General features: G+C 42.1%; 1 protein-coding gene across 5 annotated transcripts in view; it reads left to right on the forward strand.

Annotated features, from left to right (window-relative positions):
• Positions 1 to 16,285, forward strand: part of VWA3B (von Willebrand factor A domain containing 3B) — a 225,073-nt gene that overhangs the window by 40,922 nt on the left and 167,866 nt on the right. The gene's annotated exons all lie outside the window — the stretch shown is intronic.

Consider the following 16,285-nt stretch of genomic DNA (forward strand, 5'->3'; position numbering starts at 1 on the left):
GGATTCATTTTATGTGTAAGGTGTAATAAATTTCCATTGACTATCATATCTATCATTTTCCCTCTAATATTTTATTTTATTTTATTAAGATTTTATTTATTTATTTGACAGAGAGAGATGCAGTGAGAGAAGGAGCACAAGTGGGGGAGTGGGAGTGGGAGAAGCAGACTTGCCACTGAACTGGGAGCCCGATGCGGGGCTCGATCCCAGGACCCCGGGATCGTGACCTGAGCTGAAGGTGGATGCTTAATGACTGAGCCACCCAGACACCCCTCTAATATTTTATTTATTTATTTATGTATATTTTAAAAAAGATTTTATTTTTGTGAAAGAGAGTGCAAGAGAGCATGAATGGGAGAGGGGCAGAGGGAGAAGCAGACTCCCCATTGAGCAGGGAGCCCCATGCGGAGGTTCTATCCCAGGACTCTGGGATCATGACCTGAGCCAAAGGCAGATGCTTAACGACCGAGCCACCCAGGTGCCCCTCTAATATTTTATTTTTAAATTTTATTTATTTAATCTCTCTAATATTTTAAAAATACTTCACTTCTGTTTGTGTTCACCTTCTCTGGTTTCTTATGATGAATTCCATAGTATCTTTTCTTCATTGAATTTCTACCAATTTCATCTTCTGTGATTTGTTTGCTTCTTGCCTGAGTTTTCAAATTTCATCTCTTCCTGTTTCTTGCCATCTTACTCTTGAGTTGTTATATTTCTATTTTGTTTTCTTCCTCATGGAGATGATGGCTTCATATATATATTAATTCATGGTGAAATGTTGATCATAATTTTCATGTGTTCCTTGATAACATTTTTAGTGAACATTAGTTATCTCTTGATAATTTTGCTGCTTTTTTCCCCCCTTATAGTATCCTTGTTTGGATGCTGTGTACTGGCTTCTAGTACTATAGATATGTATAGGCAGGTCATATGGGAGGTAGTGTAGCAACTCAAAGGCTTGCTTCTCTGCTGTTCAGAGGGGGAGGGGGTTCCTACAAATACGTTTGTTCTAGGTGACGCTTTGTGAAACTTTACCTCTTTTTTTTGCCTTTCTAACCCAAATAGATAAGGCTTTTGCTACTAGCCCTTGTCATTGAGGTTCCAGTATCCAGTGTTGCTCACCCTTGACTCTGGGTGGGCCCCCCACTTTCTAATACCTGCCCCAGCTCTCTGGACCACTCCAGGTGCACTTTCTCTGTGCTTTCTTCTGCCCGCTTCTGCCCATCTCAGCTGCTCAGGATGTTATTTTTGTCTCCTAATTTGGAAGAAGAAGACATATGTGTTTTCTTTAAAGATTTTATTTATTTAGATGACAGAGAGGGAGCACAAGCAGTGGGGGCGACAGGCAAAGGGAGAGGGAGCAGTAGGCCTCTCATGAGCAGGGAGCCAATGAGGGGCTGGATCCCAGGATCCTGGGGTCATGACCTGACCTGAAGGCAGACACTTAACTGACTGAGCCACCCAGGCGCTCCTGTGTTTTCTTTTTTAGTACTCATCCTCCCCCTTTCCCAACCATAATTTCTAGGAAAAAGAAAAGATATTGAGTTATATAGTTGTGTTTATCCTGGAAGTAAAAACTGAGTCTGGAATGGAAAGTGAGTGAAACTAGTGTGAAACTTCATCTTTTGTGTGGGGTGGATGGTGTCTTTCACTTTTTCTTGTCACCCATTTATGTGTTATGCATTATGTTGCTACTCAACTATATTGACGTAAAGTTAATAAAGTATCATTTGAACACTTAGCCCATCTCTTCTCAAATTCTCAAATTCCAAAATATCTTTCAGTAGGTTGGCATAAAATTCTTATGTTTTGAAAAGAGTATAATTTGTAAATTAAAAAAAATACCTTTTTTGGGGGCGCCTGGGTGGCTCAGTGGGTTAAGCCGCTGCCTTCGGCTCAGGTCATGATTTCGGGGTCCTGGGATCAAGTCCCGCATCGGGCTCTCTGCTCAGCGGCGAGCCTGCTTCACTCTCTCTCTCTCTCTCTGCCTGCCTCTCTGTCTACTTGTGATCTCTCTCTGTCAAATAAATAAATTAAAAAAAAATTTTTAAAAAACACTGTTTTTTTTTCTTCCACTATTTCTCAGAAACATGATATATCACTTCTAATTATTGGATGAGAGTGGGAAAGTGTACTAACCTGCTTAATGTTTAACTCTTGTCACTTGAAAGGATTTTTTCCTAACATGATTAAAGCTGGTGTGTGTGTGTGTGTGTATGTGTGTGTGTGTGTGTGTGTGTGTTAGGTGCCTTATATACATTACCTCACTCAATCTTCACAGTAATTATGTGAAGTGAGAAGAGAATCAGCCTTGGGGTTATTTTCTGAGGTTACATGACTGATAAGAGGCCACGCAGGAGGTCCAAACCTAGGTTGTCACAAACACTATGCTGTCCCACACTGTGCAGACATAGTGTAAATAATTTGGAAAATACAGAAAAGAAAGGAAAAGAAACTTTGTTGCCACCCAAAGATTTTCACTGTTGCACATACTGGTGTATCTCCTTCCCATCTTCTTAACTGTATACTTAAAAAAAAAAAATTTAAAGCATCACTCTCCTATTATGTACCACTTCCAATATTGCATTTTCCCTTAATGTTATAGCAAGTATTTTTCCATGTTCTTATAAAACTTCTGTAAGTGATATTTAAAAATACATAGTGCCTTTGATCCTTCAGTAATGCAAGGGTTAGGAGCACCAACCCTCTGAGCAGTGAAAAATCCACATATAACTTTTGACTCTCCTGAAACTTAATTACTAATAGTCTACTGTTGACCAGAAGCCTTACTGATAACAAAAACAACTGATTCACATGTTTATTTTTATGTTTTGTGTATTATATACTGTGTTCTTATATCAAGTAAGCTAGAATAAAGAAACTGTTTTAAGAAAATCATAAGGAAGAGAAAATACATTTATAGTATTGTACTGTATCAAAAAAAAATCTGTGTAAGTGGACCCACATTGGTCATTCAGGGGTTTGTGGTATACTTTAATTCTGTAAACCACTTACTGTTGAATATTTGGGTAAGTTTGAATTTTTTTTTTGGTATTAGAGATAATACAGCATTTTTTCTGTGGTATATTTCCTCCTTTGTTTTAGACTTTTTTAGGGAATGGATTTCCAATAATGAAAATACTGGATCCACATGTTTGAACATTTTGGGTTAGTCTCTCACATGGACTTGCTTTCTAAAAGGATGATATAACGCACATCAACAGTGTTTTATGTTTTTTCTTTTTTAAAGATTTTTATTTATTTATTAGTCAGAGAGAGAGAGAGAGAGAGAAAGCGAGCAAGCAGAGACAGGGTGAAGCAGGCTCCCCGCCGAGCAAGGAGCCTGATGTAGGACTCGATCCCAGGACGCTAGGATCATGACCTGAGCCAAAGGCAGCCGCTTAACCAACTGAGCCACCCAGGCATCCCAGTGTTTTATGTTTTAATAAACATAAATTTAAACATAAACATAAATAAACATAAACATTTATGTTGACTCACATCAACAGTGTATGTGGAATTGAGATACCACCTCACACCAGTTAGAATGGCCAAAATTAGCAAGACAGGAAACAACGTGTGTTGGAGAGGATGTGGGGAAAGGGGAACCCTCTTACACTGTTTGGGAATGCAAGTTGGTGCAGCCACTTTGGAGAACAGTGTGGAGATTCCTCAAGAAATTAAAAATAGAGCTTCCCTATGACCCTGCAATTGCACTGCTGGGTATTTACCCCAAAGATACAGATGTAGTGAAAAAAAGGGCCATCTGTACCCCAATGTTTATAGCAGCAATGGCCACGGTCGCCAAACTGTGGAAAGAACCAAGATGCCCTTCAACGGACAAATGGATAAGGAAGATGTGGTCCATATACACGATGGAATATTATGCCTCCATCAGAAAGGATGAATACCCAACTTTTGTAGGAACATGGACAGGACTGGAAGAGATTATGCTGAGTGAAATAAGTCAAGCAGAGAGAGTCAAGTATCATATGGTTTCACTTATTTGTGGAGCATAACAAAGAACATGGAGGACATGGGGAGATGGAGAGGAGAAGGGAGTTGAGGGAAATTGGAAGGGGAGGTGAACCATAAGAGACTATGGATTCTGAAAAAGAACCTGAGGGTCTAGAAGGGGCGGGGGATGGGAGGTTGGGGGAACAAGGTGGTGGGTATTAGTGAGGGCACGAATTGCATGGAGCACTGGGTGTGGTACAAAAACAACACTGTTATGCTGAAAAGAAAAAAAAAGTGATATATGTTTAAAAAAAAGTCATATACTTCAGTTGAGATATGTATATATAGGACTTTATGATTAGGAATTTTATCCAGAGCATGTAAAACTGGTACCAATCAATAATAAAAAGATAAATAACTCCCCCCGCAAAAAAACAGTGTATGTGGAATCCCCATTTCATAGAACCTGAATTAGCATTAAAAATAGTTACCTCATAATGAAGTTCAAAAAAAAAATAGTTACCTCATTTTTATCTGAATTTCTTTGATGAAGAAATTAATGTTATCAGTAACGAATAGCAGTAGTAAAATTGGACGTTTTTGTATTTAACTTCTTTTATGAATTACCTGCCTGCCGTTTGCCCATTTCTTTGGTGGAGTCTTGTGTTTCTTATTACATCCTGTGAACTTTTTGTATATTAATGACATTACCTCATCAGTATTACTACTAATTGATAATTTATCCTACTTACTGTTTTTCTTTTCATCTTGGCCATAATTTATATGCACCTTTATATGCATCATTTAAAGTTTCTTTAGCAAGTCCAGTCCATAAATCCTATAGCTCCTGTGTGATTCCATCTCTTTTCCATTTGGTCCTTTATGGCCTGAGTTGAAAATGAAAACAAAGATATTTTGGTTCCTCTAGATTTGTTTTTGAGGTGTGGTGTAACATAAGGATGTAAACAGATTTTTCCTTAAATAGCTAACAGCTGAATTCACATCATTCCCTCATGAACCTTTACATTTTCTTCACTGGTGTATGTAGGTTCCTTTGTAATATATTGCATTCCTGAGTATAGGCTTGCTCCTGGCTCATCCACCCTGCTTCTTTGCCCTTTCCTGTTGTAATCTTCCCTTTCTGGTGATGATCTTTTGACATTAATTCATTTTTAGTTCTGCCTTGTATATTTACTGTAGATGTGAAAAACGGACTTGCTGTTATCCAAATCAGTCTTCATTTTGTGTGTAGCTGGACTGTTTTCTGAGGGGAGAGTGCACGCGTGCTTGGTTTCTGTGCTGTCTGTTCAGTGAACACTTGTTTTCTCACAATATCCATGGGCATTTTAAGGTTTTTATTTTTTGTCCCCAACATATTTTTCTTCCTTCCTTTCTCTTTTTTCTTTTTTCCACTCCTCGTCCCACACACTGCTTATTGGTACAGTTTTGGGACGGTCTAGTGGTATAGTATGAAAGCAAAACAAAAGATTGAGCTGTACCAGTGGTCTGCTTACTACAGCTTGTCAGTGTATTAAAGCCATAAAAAATTTGGAACAATGATGTGGCATTTTTGCCCATTATCAAGTAGACATGTAAAAGGCTGTAATTATTCTCCAAAGTTTCCAAAGTCATTTAGAGTGCTCCGACTAAAACTAGTAGAGATTGGATAAACTAGATACATTGCTACAAATTCTGATTTCATTTACTTTTGACATTTGATAAATTGTTGGCAAGTAGATATTTGTAGGGATCTGCATTTCTTAAAATGGGTTTGGTAAATAAATTGTAATAGTATCTTCAAATAAGTTAGTTACACATGAATTATGACCAGCTTTTAGACCTTGTGTTTTGGGGTAATTCCTTATATCAGCCCTTCCCCTAAGAAAGTAAAACTAGTTGTAGGCTGAGAGCAATTTTGTCTTGTTTCTTGCTTCATTGCAAAGGCAACAATTGATATATCATGTATAGTCCTTTATTCTGTGCTTGCTTTGGGCTCTTGTATGTACATTAATTTCTTGCAAGAATTTCCTTCCACACTGAAGTTTTTCCTGTTTATTTTTCTAGGACTGTTCTTTTCAGGTGATGGGAAGTTTTTCGATTGTTTTGACAGCGGCTGCTTAGGTTGGTACATGAGATAACGCATGACATTTTAAGTTGTACATTAGATAGCACATGACATTACCTCCCAAGAGCTTCAGGTCAATCTTCTTTGACTATTAAGAATATTTAGAGAGAGGGCAGGAGGGGGACGGGGGTTTGTGTCACCTACTGCTTCAGCACTTGGGAGCACTGAGCACTTGTGCAGGTGGTAGAGGCTGCCTACCTCAGGGATCAAGAGGAGATTGCCTCTAGCCCTGGTTCTGTGGCCAGGTGCTATCTAAAGACCTTCACTCTGGATTTGTTTTATGGGAGAAATTTTATGGGAGGAGGCATATCCTTTTGTTCCCCTTGCTCTCTGGGATCCTCTGATTGCCTGCACTGTGTCTGGTTTTCCCCCACATTAGCCTGGATGAAAATTCAGCTCCTCTATTTATTTACTTCTACGGCCCATCTCTCACACTCATCATTAGGTGTGACTTCTAATGCTACTGACCCTCTAGAGGTTGAGAGAAGACTGACACACATCCTCCCTGGCTCTTCCCTTCTGTCTCTCCTTTTGCCTTCTGAAGCCCATCACCGTTTCTTTTCTGTCCTAATGATGTGTACCTTGTAGTTGGGGTTTTGTGAGCTCCTTGGACCTGCTGGTTTATAGTTTCCATCAAATTTAGAAAGATTTCAGCCATTATTTCTTGATCACCGATCTATAGATCAACTGCAGTTTGGTTCATCTAGGATGGACTTGTCCTTTTAAAATTAGTATATCCAGGATATAGACTTACTGTAGTGAATAGCATGAGCACAAGAGCCAAGCCAAACTATGCAGTCATGTTTAAGGGTCCTGCTCATGTCATGTCCCTAACATCCCATTGGCCAAATCCAATTACATGACTATGTCCAATGTCAATGGGATGGGGAGGGAAGTAAATTTTTGCTGAACAGTAACTGAAGCTATCACAATCTTTTGTTCTTGTATGGTTCTTTTTTGGCTCTGGAAATCAATGTCTGCTGGAAGGTGAATCAACTTTGGAATCCTACCTGGATTCAAATCCTAGTTTAACTACTAACTACTTGTGTGACCTCAGCAAGTTTCTTAACCTTTCTAAACTCTGTTCCCTCAGTTGTAAAAATGGTAATAATAGCATTTACCTCACATGGCTTTTGGGAAAATTAAAACATGTAACATGTGTGGAACTGTTTAGTACAAAATTGACACCCAATTAGTGTTAGTTTCCTTTTGAGATTCCAAGTGGGCTTTTATTGTAGACATTGGTTCTAGAAAGTAAAACAATCTGACAAGATACTAAAGCCTCTGTCGTAAAGAATATTTTTAGAATAGTCATGATACTAACCAGTTGATTTTCATTCACAGTGACGGATGAAAATTGGAATTTTGATCCAGGAAGTGAATACTGTACTGTTCAACTATGTTCTGATAGGGGGAAGGTCCATTTTCAAGGTTGATACTAAGGGTAGGCCTCCTTCAGGAGCACCCATTCTTCTACTAGAAGTGAGAAATAGGATTAAATGGTGGGGCATTTTCTGGGCATGACTTTCTCTTACTTCCCTATTGTCAGACTGGGCTCAGGGAGAGCTCAAATGGTACAAGAATAGTTGTAAATTGGATGTGGTAGTTTTCAATTCTCAGAAGCTTTCACGTAGATTGTTCTGGATGGAATCTGGGGTATTGCTCTTTGGGGAAGGTGCTTTCCATGGACTATATCTTTAAGGGGTATAGTCCCAATCCTGTGGGGGAGTTGGCTACTCCTTAGGTTGTGAAAGCCCTGTTTGCTTGTTTGAGAACTGTTTTACAAGGGAGAGAGGCTTCTGATCTCCTGGGTTTGGAGCAGACCTCATCTTTTGTTCTGGTTCTCTCTTCTTGTTTTATTCTTGAAAAATTTAATTAAACGGCAACGATGAATATAGAATAGGAAAATCACGTTAAATTAAAAAAAAAGTCCAATTAAGGGCCTGGCATCAGGCTACAAAAAGTAAAGAATTTTGGCATTGATGTAGCTATCTTGGGATCTAGACTTATTGGTGATGCAAACAGTGGACTTATCTTAGATGGTCTATGATGTCACGGTCTTCAGAATTGGAAATTTAAGGCACTCCTGTGGTAGAATGAGCATCCAGGCTGATGGCCATGGTCAGAGCTCTGAGCTCTCACTTCAAGCCAGAGGAAGAGGTGGAGAAGGAGGAAGAAAAAGAGGATGAAGAAGAGGGGCAAATTGCAGACACTGGGGGCACAGTTGTAACTTCGACATGGTTCCATACGTGTAACCAAAAGAGCGACCAGCTCAGGACCGTCTCGTGTTTCCAGGACATCAGGGTTGGGCAGCACAGCATCTTGCGCTTTTACCTGCACCCACATCAGGCATCACCAAGGAAGTCATCATCATCCTTCCCACTGAGCAGTGCTGCCCTGGGCCCTCTGCATTGTTCAGCGGCCAGCCCCTACTTGAGCAGAACTACAAACAGGGTTCACTGCACTCACCTCCATATTGGCTCTTGTCTCCAAGAGAGACTTTTCAGTGAATAAATAAAAAGGAATATCAGGTAATAGGAAAGGGCACTGTTTTTCCAAGAGTGTTTCTGTTTGTGTCTAGTATTCTTGGCAAAGTGGTGTCAGAAAAGCTGCCCAGATCAGCTAGTTTTATTCCGAAGTCCAGAAGTGGTGTAGCTGTGAAAATTTGGCTGATTCTACCTTTGGAAACTGTACTTTTTTTGTGTGTTGGTGGAGATAAATGCATGAACTAAAACTAAATATTATGAAACCAAATTTTATTTACTTTAAGATACGTTTTGGCTGTTAGGCTTGGAGAGAAAAAAAACATAACCAAGTTGTGTTCTTGGAAGGCACTTCCGATCTTTAATTAGATATTTAAAGTTTACTGGCCCATCACTCATGCTTGGCATTGCCACTTTGTTTCTAATCTCTGATTTAATTTAGAAAGCACTGATTGTAATTTACTGACAGCAGGAGGCTCTCTCAGAGGTCTTCCTTCTCCCTAGAACTCAGTTTAATTCAATGAATGGAGCTGGAGCAGCTGCGCTTCCAAAATTGTTGCCACAGTACAGTTTTCAAGGCTGAGAGACTTTAATTATCTCCGGGTTCCTGCTCCTTCCAATAATGGTTTGCCTTGAATTTCTGGGAGATAGGACACTCTCTAGTTAACAACCATTTGTTCAACACCTTCTGTGTCTTTAGAGGCTCACGAGGGCTGAGGAGGAGATTCCGAACGCATAAAAGACAAGGTTCCTGTTCAGGGAACCTCAACTCTTAGGATATCAATTATGCTTCTGCTTGATGATGTAAAAGTTGTTCCTTCCCACCATAACTCCAGGAGCCCAGGTTAGGATTTAAGAATTTCCCAACTCCATCTCCACCCTCTTCCTCCCTATACCTGGTATATGTGAAGGCCTACTTTTCCTAACCAGAGAGTAAGACACTTTCAGAGTAGGGAGCCCCCGTGTTCCTTCCCCGAAGTGTGTTTATATCCTGGGTTACTTGTTATTCTCAGCTCCTGGCTGTAGACTAGCCTGTCACTGGGATGCCTTCACTGCTCACTGTAGTCCTTTCCTGGCACCGGGCAGTAGTGGCCTCAGCCCAGTTCTTTGGTCACCAGCGCAATCTTTTAGAATCCCACTGAAATAATTGAGTGGGTCCAGACATCTTGCATCACCTAACAAAATATATGGCGTAGAGAAATCCCTCAAGAATCTTTTAAAAATTAAATGGGGTTACTAAATAAAAGAACTGGTGTCAATTTCTGATTACATTTGAATAAACTTGCCCTGGTTTGAGGGCACTGTTGCTTTTGAAAGTCGGGCACTCTGCTAAGCTCTGGAGATACAGTGATGAAAAAAGAAGTCCCTCTTCTCAGGAAGTTTATGCTCTGGAACAGCCTATTTGGAATATCTGCCAGCTGTCAGAGATGTACCAGGAAGAGTGGTTATAAAAGCAGATAAACATAGTTCTGTCTTCAAGGAAATCACAGTTGGACAAGGGAGACAGATACGCAGATAGCAAAAGTCCAAAGCTTGAGAGCTCTCAGAGCTACTAACCCCAGAAGGCTGTGCCATGGCTGACAGCCAATCCCAGGGCGGGCAGGTGCCAGCTAAGCCGGCAGGTGTGTGCCGCTGCCCGTCAGAACCTCACAGTAGGTCCTGGTCTGGGAGCTCAGCTCACCAACCATCATCACCTACATATCAGAGTTACAGACTGGTGCCTTCCATCCCAGGGAGAGATGAGCCTACAAGCTCCTTGAAGGAAACTAAAAACAACCAACACCCAACAGATGAGGTTTGCTTACATAGATCTTGTGTTGTGATCATTTACGAGGACACAAGGGCAGTGTTCCAGTGTGGAAGGAGAATGGGCAGCTTTGGAGACAGACAGACCTGGGTTGAGTCCTGACTGCACTACTTACTAGTTGTGTGGCCTTGGGTAAGTTTCTTAATTTCTCGGAACCACACTTCGCTCATCTGTTAAATGTGGGTGATGATCCCTACTTATGTGATCATTGTGAGAGTAAATGAGGCAATATGTTTCAGTGCCCAGCACAGTGGCTGGCACATAATAAATTTTAGTTTTCCCCCTTTTCTCCTTCTTGATGCATCAGTGGGAAGCAGACATTATAAAAGACATCTAATCTAAAATAAACAGCACTATGAGAAATAGTGGAATGTAATGAATTGTATCAGTGAGAATGGCCTGGATGGGTATCTAGAAGTTGGTATGTCAGGGCTTCTCCAGCACTTTGAAGGGGAAGGAGCACTCTGACTTCTTTGAAGAGCCCTTTTTTAGGGCAGGAGTAGGGACATAGGGTATTAATTAGAATATTGATTCCAGAAATGACTCAACTTTTTTCCTCCAAGAATATTTTGTATAGAAATAATTTATTTACATGCCTCTCTCACCTATCAGACTAAAGCTTTGCAAAATTTTGTGGCAAAAGAATCACTAGGATGCCTTTAGGAGTACAATTTCCTGGAGTCCCTCCCCCCCCCACACACACTCAGAATAAGTCTGGGGCATGGCCTAGGAGGTTGCACTTTGATAAGCACGTTGGTGGGTTCTGACACAGGTTCTGAGGACCAGATTGTGGAAGGCTACGCAGAGTGAGAACCCCTTAAAAGCTTGGACTGTTTCCTATTCATTCTGTATTTCCAGTGCTCAGATATAATAGATATTGATTGAATTTGGTTGAATAAATGAGTGAACAATGATTCTCTAGGAAGATGTCTTATTTAAAAGAATTGGCTTTCTGGGTCCTAGGTCAGTGTCTTATGAGTTTGAAGAAAATAATTAGTCTGCTAAAACTTGTGAGTGAGAACCAGGGCTGCCCCGGTAGCCCACATGACTCATTTCACAAAAAGGGGCTTTTTTGAGGAGGCTGCGCAGATGCTCATGTGGGGTTGCCCCTCAAACAGTAGCCCTAGCCTTGCTGTTTCTCGGTTGATTCAGGGTTGGTTGATAGAAATCAGGGAGCAGCTCTGTGAACATCTTGTGTTCTTTCCATGCACTGTAGGTCCCTTAGAACCAGAAAGAAGTTCGAGCCTTTTTTGTGATGGAAAAGCTGAGAAACAACAATTTAAACAAATTTTCTCTGAAGGAAACTCCTAAGTTCCCCTGAATTAATCATTTCATTAAAACACCTCTTGATTGGTGCCTTTTAAAGGGTATTGCTTATTCTAAATAGAATAGACTTCATCAGCTAAACTTCATCTGTGGGCATTTGGGCATCGTTTCTTTAGCTACTGCTTCTTTATCCCTGTGCCCGTGTCTTTATCACCTCCTTGCCTGGTGGCACCCAGAGCCTGGGGTCATCCTGGCTGGGTTAGGTGGAGAATAGTGATGGCTTATATTCAGGTTTTCTAAGTGACAATTGGATGATTAAACTCCATTGCATTGGCATTTTACGATGTTCCACGAAGAAGGGAGAGACCCCAGGAGATAGGCTCACACCCACTTAGGAAGAGTTGCCCATGCTTGGGATTTGAAGTTACTTTTAAGACGTCAAGGCCCTTGTGAAACATATATATTCATTGCTCCAGGAAAATTCTAGACATTTATCCAGATGGTGAAATGACGCTATTTTCTTTAAATTGATTAGTGGTTAATTTCCATAGGGCCACTGAGTGCAGCTGCACGTGTACCTCAGTCGTTGGGGCGGAGGGGCTGGATCAAGCCAGAAGATGTTCAGTGGCCTCTCACACCCCAAACGGCTTAATATATAATTTGACACAAGTAAGTGGGGATTTTCCATTGCAACAGAAACTGCTGATTTCACCACTTTGCAATACCTTTATGGCTGTCATTGCCCCCTTTCTCCAGAACCTTATTGTAATTGCAGATGTCTGGGGATTTTACTCCCCTCATAGTTTTAGTCAAAAAAACACATTGTATTGCTTTCTTTAAATAGAAGCATGTGATGCTTTTTCCTAAGAATACTGCCTTTTGATAGTTCTGTTCAGTTCTTTTAGATCCTCACAGCTGAATAGAGTTTAGGGCTCCAGCAGACAGCAGTCTCTCCCCATCTGGGTCAGTTTTGCACCCGGGAGTCCTGGGCAGTGGGGAAGGGCCACAGACAAATGAACCCACACTGAGACTACGGAGGAGTCTGGGACTCAGGGTTACGGATGGTGCTTTTGGTTTCTGGCCGGCCCTCTCCCTCTGCTACATTAGGTTGTCCTGGGACCAGTGTCACACTTAGCTGCTTTTTTTTTTTTTTTAAGATTTTTTTATTTATTTGACAGATAGAGATCACAAGTAGGCAGAGAGGCAGGCAGAGAGAGAGAGAGGAGGAAGCAGGCTCCCTGCCAAGCAGAGAGCCCGATGCGGGGCTTGATCCCTGGACCCTGGGATCATGACCTGAGCGCAAGGCAGAGACTTTAACCCACTGAGCCACCCAGGTGCCCCCTTAGCTGCTTTTTGAATTGTCTTTTCCCTCCTACCCTGGGAATGTTAGTGTGTCAGATATGTGGGGGGAGCCTTGTGTCTTTGTGGAAGGAGGATCTAAAAGGAAGGGACTTAATGCTTGAGGGCATGTCATTGTTAAGGTCTGGCATACTTAGGGCATAGTCATAAGCTCAAATGATGGGAGTCTGCTATATACCACTCAGAAGAGTTTCTTGCAATATCGGGACCTGTCAATCCTGAGGAGGGCAGTTCCCTGAGGAAAGAATATATTAGGGGCTTGGTCACTGTTTCTTTGTAATAAGGACAATAAAAATAAGGAAGGATAAGAATTCTTGCAGAAAACATTGGATCTTGTGCTAAGTTCCATGGAGGATACAAAGAAAGAAAAGATATTGTCACTAAGTTCCAGACATTTACAATCTAGTGAGCAAAGTCAGTCCGTGCCAACACGGGCAGTAATCCAAGCTCACACCATAGGAGAGTTTTAGACCATAGCTCTTGACAGCAGGATGACCGGGAACACACTGCTGATTGGTGAGCTATGTTGTAAGCAGCTGCGTACTAAAAATAAAGCATCATGTTTGTGAAGAATTGACTTAAATTAGACTGGATTTGAAGTTATGCAAATACTATTTCATCATCCCTGGCTGATGCTTCTTTGTCCTCCGTGGAATTGGCGGTTGGGGTGACAGGCAGCCAGAAATTGCATATACTGTCAGCCTAAGGGGGGGGCGGGGTCCTGACAGTGTGTCGGGAAGCAAAAGGACTGAGAACAGTGCTGTGGTTAATGCCTTCCACGAGATTGAGAAGGAGCTGGAGGCAGATCACTGTTTGCTGGGATGGCTGGGACAACCTTGATGGCAGAGGCTGGAAAGTGCCTTGAATGAAGGGTGGGCTGAGTGCAGTGGAGGGCCCTGAGCTTCCTGATGGTGAGGATAGTGGTGTACAGGGGCCCTAGAGGCTAGGAGGACAGTGCCCTAACCAGGTGGCAGAACACTGGAGGGAATGTTTTGGAGCCTTGAACCCTGGACTTGATTGCAAGGCAGGAAGCAGGGCCCTTAGCACTGGCAATGCCCAACCACCACATAGTAAGGGCTTGACAAATATTTGCCAAATGAAGAATTAATGAATTGGGCTCTGACAACTGGACTTTATCCTGTAGGTGAGACATGGAAGATCTGACAGGGAGGTGGTGTTCCCCTGACATATCAAAACACATCTGACCTGGGGCTCATTTCATTTGTTAAACCAGCCAGTCTGAGAAATCAATACCGGGTGCTAATGAAAAACAGCAGTTTAATGTGACATGTCTCCCAGCTGGTGTCAGAATTCTGTGAGCCTTCAAATTGCTACCTCATGGCACATGGGAGATGGCCGGGCTTGTTGTGGCAGGGGTGGGGGGAGACATTCGGGTTGGAAGATTTGGTAGTTTGTCTGGATGTCTCTTTGAGGAACCATATCCTGCTTCGGTGCCCAGCAGATCTTGATTGGCTTGTCTTGATGATCAAAATCCATGTGGCTTCCTCATGGTTTTGTCTCCTCTGTGGTTTAGCCTAGAGTATCTCAGATTCACCGAGCTCTCTGAATACTGGAATTTCCTGTGCCTTGTCCTCTATCCTCTTACTCTTCAGTAGCTCTGTCTCCCTGGGTTGCAACTGTCTGATATCCTAGCTAAGTCCTTTAGAAGTGTCCCTGATAAAAATGGCAGTGCTTCCTCACTGCCTGTGGAATAATGAAACTCTACATCCTAAGTCATGCTTTTTATTGCTCTCCAGTTTGTCCCGTTTTGTTTTTAAAGCAAATCTAATTAAATGGACAGTTTTGAGTTGTTCGGCTTTCTGAGTGCCAGCATAGGAATCTGAAGCTACCTAATTATAACAACTAAACTAGTGTGTTGATAATCCAGTCACTGTCTGCCCACGGAGCATGCTATCACTTGCTGCCCCTTAAATACACTGTCCTGGTTCTGGTTTTTCCTTTGTTGGTGACCTGTGGCTCACTCCCTCTTAAGATACATTTGACAAGTCTGGGGAAAATGGAAAGCCTTGACTGATTTGAAACTTTTAAAGAGAGGATTCTGCTACTTAACACCTCCGTGCTCCAGTAAGCAGCTGGAAGTCAGTTTTGCTTTTACAGTAGCCAGAAAGCCTTGTGGGTTTAAGGTTTGCATTTGGCAGCAGGTTGCGGTATTTTGGGAGTTCCAGCATGGAGCTGGGTACCCATCATGTTTCACTCCTTGGGCTATCGATGGCTGTAGAGCCATGGTGGCCCTCCATCTCTGTCAGGGCTTGTCACTTGCTTCTTTATGAATACAGCTTTTAATGCTCTCTCTCTCTCCACCTGGCCAACTTCAGGAGGGTCAGATCCCTGGTGTCCCTTTACTTCTGCCCTGCCCTTCTTGACTACATTTGAAAGTCAGAAACTTCGACTGTGGTCTGGCCTTGGTCTGTCCTGGTGGCTTAAGGTTAATCACCCTGGGTAGATGAGTCTCCGGGGGCAGCCCCCAGACCTGATGGTATTCTCTCAGTCTCTGTGGGTATAGGGTCTCAGGCATCTGTGGACTGTCATCATGTAGATTGGCTTGGTAAGTGGGATCTCCGTAGCAGCAGGGGGGTGCATGCAGGGACCCTCTATAACCATCCATTCCTTTTCTAGGACAACTGTGCAGGGTGGCAGAGTTGGTAGAGTCACGCCAACTTGGGTTTGACTCCCTGCTCTGACACTCATAGACAGTGTGACCTTGGATGTCTCATTCTGCCTCAGTTTCTGTATAGCTGTAGAGTGAGGACAAGAGTAGAATTTGCGTGCAGAGCTGTGGCAAAGAGAAGGAGACAATGTTCAGAAAGGCCAAGCACAATAGCAAGCACAAAGCAGGTACCCTCAAAGGTATTTATCATTGGACAGTTTGGACTAGCTTACTTTAATGATAACGTCGTCCATGTTCTCTGAGCTGACTGTATACAGTTTGTGAAATTGAGTTAGTTGTTTAAACTTTTTACTGGAAAGGAGTTGTTTTTTTTTTTAAAGATTTTATTTATTTATTTGACAGAGAGAGATCACAAGCAGACAGAGAGGCAGGCAGAGAGAGAGAGAGGGCAGCAGGCTCCCTGCCGAGCAGAGAGCCTGATGCGGGACTCGATCTCAGGACCCCGAGATCATGACCTGAGCCAAAGGCAGTGGCTTAACCCACTGAGCCACCCAGGCGCCCCTGGAAAGGAGTTTTTAAAACTAGAGAATATGTCTGCTAAATTCTTGTTACTACAACCATACTAGAAACAACTCCGGAGCAGTGACTATCTGGTAACC

This window comes from Meles meles, chromosome 16 (assembly GCF_922984935.1).
Source record: "Meles meles chromosome 16, mMelMel3.1 paternal haplotype, whole genome shotgun sequence".
NCBI lineage: Eukaryota > Metazoa > Chordata > Mammalia > Carnivora > Mustelidae > Meles > Meles meles.